This window comes from Marmota marmota, unplaced genomic scaffold, assembly GCF_001458135.2.
Source record: "Marmota marmota marmota unplaced genomic scaffold, marMar, whole genome shotgun sequence".
Classification (NCBI taxonomy): domain Eukaryota; kingdom Metazoa; phylum Chordata; class Mammalia; order Rodentia; family Sciuridae; genus Marmota; species Marmota marmota.
Genome location: NW_025999929.1, coordinates 678,191 through 687,682, shown reverse-complemented (window position 1 = coordinate 687,682; position 9,492 = coordinate 678,191). Strand labels below are relative to the sequence as shown.

Genomic DNA, 9,492 nt, shown 5'->3' with positions numbered 1-9,492 from the left:
TGGGAGTGGGGAAGCTAGTCAAGGTGTGCTAGGAGGTGCTTCCTTCACTGAGGGCAACTGGAGCACAGCCTTCTTGGGAAGTGTGCGATGCAATGGACTATATGCCTCTAAGCTACACACCCAGAGCGAGCCTGCTGGTGTGTTTACACACCAGCTCCCAGCAGCTGTTGGTTGAGGCTTGCTTCTGGGTGAATGAATCCTCCAGTGCTCCCAGCTTCTCTGTTCCAGAGAGAAAGCTCTTAGGCACAAAGAAAGGTGCAAGTGTTCCCAGAAAGTCACTTCAGTTGAGGGTATATGGATGGGGCAGTTTCTAAGTGTCAGGTAGCTGTACAGTCAGGGTATATAGGAAGTACTAATTAAAAAGTTCTCTCTCGTTTACTTTTTCACTTTTCTCTACTACTGTCTACCAGTGTGCTGTGTCCTGTTTTTGATTTCTCATGGTGGTATATAATCACACTTTATTGGGGGTGAAAAAGACCTTAACAGGTTTGACCTTAGGGTCCACTGCTGCAGTTGGTCCTGATGGCCCAGATATTCTTACTATTTCTCCTTGATTACCCATCTAGATTCTTCTCATCTGCAACTAGCATTTCTGAGGTCCAGGTTGCTTACTCCATGAAATGACCCAGACCTCTGCCGTGTGTGGTCTGGTTAACTTGCCTTTGTCTGAGTATGACAGCTGCATCCCCTTCTCCCTTGGTCTTTCCTGTTTTAGTTAGTGGAACCACCACTCCTCACGTACACAATTTAGTATCTTCCAGTTATTTCTCTCTCACGGCCCTTGCAAATCATGTCAATTCTACAGTCAACAAATTCCCAGCTTGATCACTGTGCTCTACCTGACTCATTATCCCCTAGAGCTGACCACTGTCCTTTCTTGCCGAGATTGCTGCAGTCACTCCCAAACAATGCTACTTTTCCTCTCACCACTCCATGATTATCCTTAGCCAGGGAACAAAGCGGGAAGAGATTGCGCTAGCTTTATGCCTGCACAGCACCAGGTCCAAGTGTTCACTCAATATTCGTATTCCAGTCACCTCTGTAATTTCCATGGTATCTTGATATCTCTATGTCATCTTGTCTTTTAAGGCTTTAACAGGAGCCATTGAATTCTCAAGGGACCCTATGGGGTTGATCCTCCTGACTTGGTGGGCCATATGGACCTGCAGCAGTTCTTTGACCTGGTGCATTGTCCTAATGTGGTGTATGTAGTCCCTTAATGTACCTGTCCTGATCCGGTGTAGTCCCTTATGTACCCCTTGACTCTTGCAGTGCTTTAACTCAGTGCAGCTTTTCGACCCTGTGCTGCCCCCTGACCTGGTGTTATTACTGGGTGCAGGCCCATCCTTATGAACTGCGGATCCATAAACGGTCTGTCATCCCACGGCCTCTTTGAAAATACCATGGGGCAAGGAAATGAAAGGTACACATGGCACACTCTTTGAGGTTACGCGAGGCACGCTCCTGTGCAGACAAAATGCCAGTTCGCGTGCAAGCCGGCAGCTGGGTCCCTTGGAAAGCAAGGCACACTAGCTTTCAGCTCTCAGGGTGTCCACCTTCTGCAGCAACCCAGCCCTTCCTCTCCCCGACAGGATCAGCCTATCGAAGACTCGGCGCTCGACTACTGGGCGGATCGATGTGCTCGGCGCTCGCGGCGGGCGGAAGTGTGGCGCCGGCGATTGGGCGGCAGCGGCCCGGAGCTACTGGCGAGAACTGCTCGGACCCCTGTCTTTGAGGCTGTAGTCGGCGGCCACAGACCGATGGGAGGTATGTGTGGGCCTAAGAGATCCTGGCGGAGGGCGCACCGCGGATCGCGCTGTGAGGCCGAGTGGAATTCGCGGCCNNNAATTCGCGGCCGGCCTGCGTCGGCCCGAGCCTTGGCTGCGAAGGGCTGGGGGCCGCGCGGGCCCGGCCCACCCGCGGAGGGCACCTGCAGCCAGGCTCCGCGCCACCTGACGCCTGGGCTCTACAGCAATGACCCCTACCGGCCTGGGTGCCTCGGGCCCACCTGCCCCATTGTGCCTCTGTGTGGTTGTCACTGGCAGGTCTGAGTTTACTGGTGAAAAGTGAACGCGAGGCACATTTTATCTGTTTGCTTAAGTATGCATCCACTTAGGGCTCTAGGACGCTTACTAGGTGCCTGCAACTATCTTGGCGTTTGCACCTATTTGATCCTTACAAGGATTGGGTAGGTGATATTAGCTTATCCCATTTTACAGATAGGAAAATGGCGACTCTGGTTAAACAACGAGCCTGAGTTCATATATAGTTTCTCCAGTGATATAACTATTGTTGAGACGCACAGCCTCCTGGAAGCCTGATGATATGTGTGACCTAGTATCTCAAGATTTTGTAAATAGGCACTTCTTTAATTCCAAGAAACTGTTCTTGAGAGAATTTGTTTTTAAATTGTTATTTTTAATTTGCTAAAGATGTATGAGAAATTTTGTTCAAGTTTGATATATTTATGAAACTGTTAGTCTGTTCACATTCAAAAGCAAAGTCATCCACACCTTAATTAAAACATTTGGGTATCCTATAGTGAAAAGCTAGAGTAGAGAGTATGTGGATCCATCTCCTAATGCTTAATAATATTTTGTTTATAAATGTTGGTGTGTGCTGGTCTAGTCTATGTGTAACAGACTCCTTTAATGAGAAAGGAATTGAAAGCCAAAGTCTTCCCAAGGATGATTTGTGTGTGAAAAGTTGGTGAATCACGGGTTGAGATAGAGAAGATGATGTATGCTTAGTATTTACATGTTCTTTTCTTTTTTTAAAATATTTTATTAGTTGTTGATAGGCCTTTATTATATGTGGTGCTGAGAATTGAACCCAGTGTCTCACACATGCTAGGCAAGCACTCTGCCACTGAGCCACAACCCTAGCTCTACATGTTCTTTTCTGTTTAAGTAGAAGCATTAATTTTATGCAGGGAAGCAGAGGATCCTCCAGTATAACAAGGAACAACCCTTGGAAGTTTCAGAAAGTTATTTTTTGGCAAAATTTTAGTTCCTAGTACTAGGTATCATTTTGAACTATTACCTTTCTAAAAGATGATTATTAACCTCTTCAGTTTCTTTTCATTCCACAAATATTCGGGAGCTCATTATTTGCAAATCTTAAGATTTCTGTTAACAGAAAATGAAATTGATACTCATACACAGGAAGTCTTCTAGTAAAGGACTTGGAACAATTTCTAAGTGTCAGGTAGCAGTACAGTCAGGGTATATAGGAAGTACTAATTAAAAAGTTCTCTCTCGATTACTTTTTCACTTGTTCTTCTTATACATCTCTTTTCCTTTTGAGACAGGGTCTCACTGTGTTGCTCACACTTGTCTGGAATCTGGGGCTCAAGTGATTCTCCTGCCTCAGCTTCCTGATTGTTGGGAGTACAGGTTGGCACCATGCCAGGCTTTAGTTTACTTATCTTAATCTGGCCAGGGTTACTAGTATGTCACCTGTCACATAGTAGGTTTTTTTGTTTGTTTTGGATACCAGGTGCTTAACCACTGAGTGACAATCCTAGCCCTTTTTATTTTGACACAGGTTTCACAAATTTGCTTTGGGCCTCACTAAATTGCTGAGGATGACTTTGAATTTGCAGTCCTCCTGCCTCAGCTTCTGAGCTGCTGGAACCACTGTTCTTAAATGTTTATTGAATGGGTGAGTTTTAGACTGGTATTGAGTAGGGGAGATTTTGAAATTGACTGGAATAGGAAATAACATTGATCATTCTGCCAAGCAGTACGTTAAAATGTTGAATGATCTTAGACCCTGGGAAATGTGTTCTTGGACACCCTGGGAAATGTGTTCTTGGACCCCCTGGCCTGCTCCTGAAATGCTTTAGAGTAGGTTTATGTTAAAAGAATAATTATTGAAGCAAATATACAAATATGAATGAATTGTAGAGAAATTATGAATCTTGAAGCTGTGTACACACCCATAGGCATTCGAGGATCTCAGTTTGAAAATTACAGAGTCAAAGGTAGTTTGGTTTAGGAGTTAAAGCAGCCATCACTAGATCTTGGGCTACAACTGGCCTGGTTGGCACTAGCTGAGTTCCTTAGTCTCTTTGGGCCTTGGATTCCTTTGTGTGTGTGTGTGTGTGTGTATTCAGAGACTATATAAAACTAGATTTTAAAAAAATTTTAAAATATCTTCATTTTATTAATTTATTTTTATGAGGTGCTGAGGATTGAACCCAGTGCTTCACATGTGCCAGGCAAGCGCTGTGCCACTGAGCTACAACCCTAGCTCATAGATCTTCTCTCTTGAAGAATCCTTTCTGCTTTGAAAATTTCCAACTCAGTTAATCCTATAACCACTAAGCACTTGTCTTATTCCTGTATTGTGTTAGGGGCTATAACTATTGATGGACTAAACTCTTGATGGATAGGGATTAGTTTCAGTTATTTTTGTCCCTCCCAGTCTCAGCATATGCATGATATACACATTGTAAATAAAAATATTAGCCTGGATTTAGAATGGGCATTTTTGTCTTCTCAATAACAATACAGAACTAAACTGCGTGTAAGTGCAGCAGGAGCTCAGAGGAGGGAAGGATCTGGGAAAGCTTTGAGGAGCTAAGACCATGATGGGGCAAGGTGTGTGAATATCTGGGTTCTACACCAGGAGCAGAGGCCCAGAGGCTGCTGAGTGAGTGGATTTTGGGTTATGGAATGCCTTGAAGGTGAAGGCAGAAGTGTTTGGAACTGATTTGTTAGGCAATGGTTTTGTCTTGAAAATTACCTTAGGCAAGCTCAAAAGCTTCTTGAACATTCTTTAATATTGATGGTAATATTTAAGAATGGAGTGGATCATTCAGTTTGCTTTATTTTTGCTTTTGGATTTAGCAATTCCTTTTAAATATTTTCCACTCATAGTAAATTTTGGTGCTAATAATGAAAAGGACACTGGATATCTGGATTTGGGAAGCCTGGATTTTCATTTATGAGAATGTCAGCTATCCAGGCTGGATCAAGAGAGTGCCTACAATGGTGCCTGGCATATAGTAATCACTCAGGTATAAGTGCACAGTGTTGAAGGACTCTCCATTTTCTACTGCTAGAAGTACTTGCTTTGGCATGGCTGTATGGCTGTAAGCATGGATGAATTTTTTCTTTCTTTTTTTTTTTTGGTATGGGGGATTAAACCCAGGGGTGTTTAACCACTGAGCCACATCCCCATCTCTTTTTATATTTTATTTAGAAACAGGACCTTGCTGAGTGCTTAGGGCCTTATTAAGTTGCTGAGACTAGGTTTGAATTCATGATCCTCCTGTCTCAGCCTCCTGAGCTGCTGGGATTATAGGCATGTGCCATCGCACCTGGCATGGTTGAATTTTTAAAGGCTTTTTCTGGTTTTAAAATTCTGTAATTTTGGAGGGTGTGTAATTTAACTTTAATTATATTATAATTTTCCTGAAAAGTAAAATAAGACAAAAAGCCAAGATTATAATCTTTATTGAAAGCCCTATGTAACATGATTTACGTCTGTGTAAATGAAGATCTCAGCAGGAAACAGAATTAATGCCAGAATGTTTAAATGAGGAGGCTTTAATAAAGAGACTACTCACAGAGGTGTGGGAAGGGTTAGGAAAAGAAGTGAAGCTCAAAGAGAAACCAACAATTGGAAGGGACAGAAGGAGAAAGTAGAGCCCACTGAGAGCTAGTGATGTGCGGGTAGGTATGGCTATTGACCGAACATGGTGCTGGGGGCTGGGGCGGGGCAGCACTGAAATGTACCAGCCTTGAAATTGGTCCCCTTCAGAAATCCAAAGCCCAAACGTCCCACTCTTTGCTTATAGTGTTATCTTTTTATCTTTCATGTTCCCATCTCTGTTGTACTTTACCTCTTTAGGAGGTTCCGTGATCTTCAGTCACTTTCATTGCCCACATGCTCAGTTGTTTCATTGTCCTTGTATATAGCAATTGTCTGGCAAGTTCTCAGCCCTGCATGATCTCAGCTCTTTATCTTCTGTTATGTTTGGGTCTTGGTTGTTAGAACCAGTTGGGCAAACCATTGTATCCAGATTTGTGTCCCTATAAATCCTTGGTCCCCAGTCTCAAGTGGGCATCAAGGAATCTTTCTAGAGTTGTTCTTATCAGCACCTGTTTCCAATCTCCATAGAATTTAATTTTAGGATTTTTTTTTACACTTTCAAACCTCTTATCCATTTACATCATCTACTCTCTTAGCACATGTTCTTGCCACCTGTTTCAAAAATAATAATGGAGCTGTCAGAGTAGAATCCCATGGTCTTTCTGTCAAAAACATCCCTTCTTCAGTTACAGGGAAAGAAATTGTATTTACTTTTAGACGACGATCCCTATACCTGGACTCTGGATATTTTCTGCTCTTGCCTTTGTGAGGACTTCAATTAGCTCTTCAGTCTTGCTAAAGGCCCCTTCCATTTGGCTTTTACACAGGCTTAGAGATAGCAACAATAAAGGAAACCAGAAAAACAACTACAATAAAAAAAGTAGAATTCTCTCTTGGTTTCACATTCCTCTGTTAAAATTTAATTCTTCCCTTCCCAGTCAAATTTTTTGAAGTAGCTACTTCTTACCTATCCCACTGCTGTCTGGTTTTGTACCCATGACTCTGCTAAAGGTTATTGATGACCTCCTGGTTATAAAATTTTGTTCCTATTGGTTCCCCAGTGTAGTGCCTGGGTCATAGCAAGTGCTTAATAAGTATTTGTTATGACTGAACAAATTTGAGGATATTTACTTCCCATAGATCTAATTTTTATTTGTATCTCTATTTTTCTGAGGTATATAGGAGTCTAACACTGTCAACTTTTGAAGTTCAGGGTGACTATTCTCGGTGTATATACTAAATCTTCTCAATGAACTAAGCAAAGGTAGAAATGAATTTTATTTGGTAATGTCTCTCCAGTCTTGTTCAGGTGATTTATCTTTTTGGGGTAGGGGAGAACCAAGCTGGATTTTTTTTTTCCCTGAAAAAGCACATTTTCTAAAATATCAGGAATTAATGTTTTGTTTATATAGATCTAATAAAAGGGGAGTGTCAGGAATTGGGTTCAATTGGCAATATGTATATATTTTGAATAAATTTAATGCTATGCTTTTATTTGAAACTATCCTTCATTCCTTCTTCTAAAAGTAGTGTGTGTTTGGGATTTTTTTTTGTGGGGGGGATTGTATGTGTGGAGGGGGATAGATTTCAACTGGCCTATTTCATTTTTGATATGTCATCATCAGTGTCATGGCATTAGAGGACAGCCATCTTTAGACCTCAACTTTTGGCTATGCAATGTAATGAAGGTTATTGCTCTCTAGGAAAAGGCTTAACTGCTGAGGCAGAGGACCTAAGCAACTCTTCTGATTAGGATGGAATCCATACTTTTTTTATGAGAATAGCTGACTAAGCCAGTATTTAATTTTCTGGGGGCACTGAGGGCTCATTTTTATCAGCCTTATCATGGAAAGTTTTTTATTTCACCTTTAAATCTGAAGCTTAATTTTGGTGGACATAAAATTCTTGGTTGTCATCCATTTTCTTTCAGAGCGTGGTATTTTGTTCTAGGGTCTCCTATCTTGGAGGGTTTAGGTTGAGAAATCAGCTGAGATACGAATTGTTTTTCCCCTAAGTATAATCTGATACTTTTCTTTCGTAGCCTTTAAAATTGTTGTATGCTAGGCATTTTCAGTATAATGTGTCTTGGTGTGAGTCTGTTCTAATTTTGTCCTGTAAGCCTCTTATATTTGATTTTATATTTTGTTCCGGTACTGCTTTCTCTTCAATTTTTAACTTGGTTTATTGTTTTCTTCGTTTTGAGGATTTCTACTTTTTTTTTGGTCAGAATCTCTTCCTCTTTATTGAAGGGATCTTTCCCTTCCTGCATTTTCTCATCCTTTACTTCACAGATCAGTTTAACTATGTACATTCTGAGCTCCTTCTCTGACATTTCTTCTGCTTTGGTGTTGATGGATTCTGTTATTGGAGTATCTTGGTTTGTTTGGAGTAATTTGTTCCCTTGCTTTTTCAGGTTGTTTGTGTGTCTACCCATCTAACAGTATTAATCTGAGGCAGTAGACTTATAGTGTCCCTGAAGGTTTCCAGTACTTCACTTGCGAAGGATCAGGGTTTCTCGATTTCATGCCATGGAGCAGCTAGGTAAGCGACCCCCTCTATTCTGCCATCTGAAAAGCCCAGGCTTATCCTATATTTTATCTTGTCTCCAATGTTCCTTCTTGGTCGCCTAAAGCACATTCTCTTTCCCTTAATCTGTACCTCTAAACATTGTTGGAGGAGGTCAGATTTTTTTCCTCATCCATAAATAAATACATTAATTATTACAATGGCTATAATAGATAAAATAGACATACTTATTAAGTTCCATTTAATATATCATTTAAATTACTAGATTTCTCCCAAGGGATTAAAATATAAACACCTGTGCTTTCAATTATTTTTTGTTTGTAGACATAAAGAAGGAAAAGAGGTCTAAAGAGGGCCAGGAAAGCAGGATGCATTATTTCTTGTTAGTTCACCCTTTTTCTGTAAACATCCCTTCTGAGATCATGAGTCTTCTTAGGAGGATCTTTTATGAAATACTGTTTGGACCCCCTGGATTCTTCCAGGTTCATTCATGATTGGTTTTGTTAACCATGACTTTTGCATTGGAGCAGGAAGAAAAAGGATTAATTTAGAAAACTGGACCACAGAGGTTCATGACCTTGATTCTGAAACTTGCCTCACCCTGTAAAATTTGTGGTAATGCTGATGTAACTTGACCCTACTCAGGAAGAGTGGAGTCTTGAGTTTACAGAGTACTAAAGAAAGGAAAAGCATTCCTTTGAACCCTTTTCTCAATATTTCTGGGAGATTCCTTTGAGTCTAGCTCAGCCTAGTGGTGACAAATCTATTCTACAGGAGACTGGGTGTGCCTCAAGGACGACATGAGTTCTATAATTCTGTTTTGTCATGGGTGTCCTGAGAGCCTAGCTGAGTCTAATTTTGTGTTGAAAGTCAATAGGCAGCTCTATAACCAGATCTTTCTGGGATTGGCTGCTACCAAAATGGCTTTGGGAAGGGTAATGCTACTTAGTGCTTTTTAAACATGGTTGTGAACACAGAGAGTTAGAGTGGAGCTAGGGTCTGAGATTCAACTCACATTTCTGGTTTGTTCCCTGGTGATGCTGATATTGCTAGTATGAATAGCATGTTGGGGGATAGGGTAGAGTAGGTGGACTTGAAGGGTTTTTTGAGTGTCTTTTAGGGGAAATGTTCCCATTTGTATGGCCTAATCTATTAAGGGCTTTAACATGACGAGAGACTTTTTTTGGCCTACTTATTGAAGTTTCTCCAATTCTTTTTTCTTTTTCTTTTTTTTTAAGAGAGAGGGAGGGAGGGAGAGAGAGAGAGAGAGAGAGAGAGAGAGAGAGAGAGAGAGAGAGAGAGAGAGAGAGAGAGAGATGAATATGAGTATTGATTGTAATAGGCGTTACATCTGAACGTATCTTT

The 9,492-nt window shown here is 41.3% G+C and overlaps 1 protein-coding gene across 6 annotated transcripts in view; it reads left to right on the top strand.

Moving 5' to 3' along the window:
• The first annotated feature begins 1,618 nt into the window (after positions 1–1,618).
• Positions 1,619–9,492, top strand: part of Exoc2 (exocyst complex component 2) — a 203,983-nt gene continuing 196,109 nt past the window's right edge. For 4 of the 6 annotated variants that reach the window (XM_015506131.2, XM_048800482.1, XM_015506133.2 and 1 more), the window contains exon 1: positions 1,619–1,767. The gene's annotated coding sequence lies outside the window, so the exon portion shown is untranslated. Of the gene's footprint in view, positions 1,768–8,014; positions 8,143–9,492 lie in introns of all 6 variants that reach the window. The other 2 variants (XM_048800480.1, XM_048800481.1) reach the window with 1 other exon arrangement.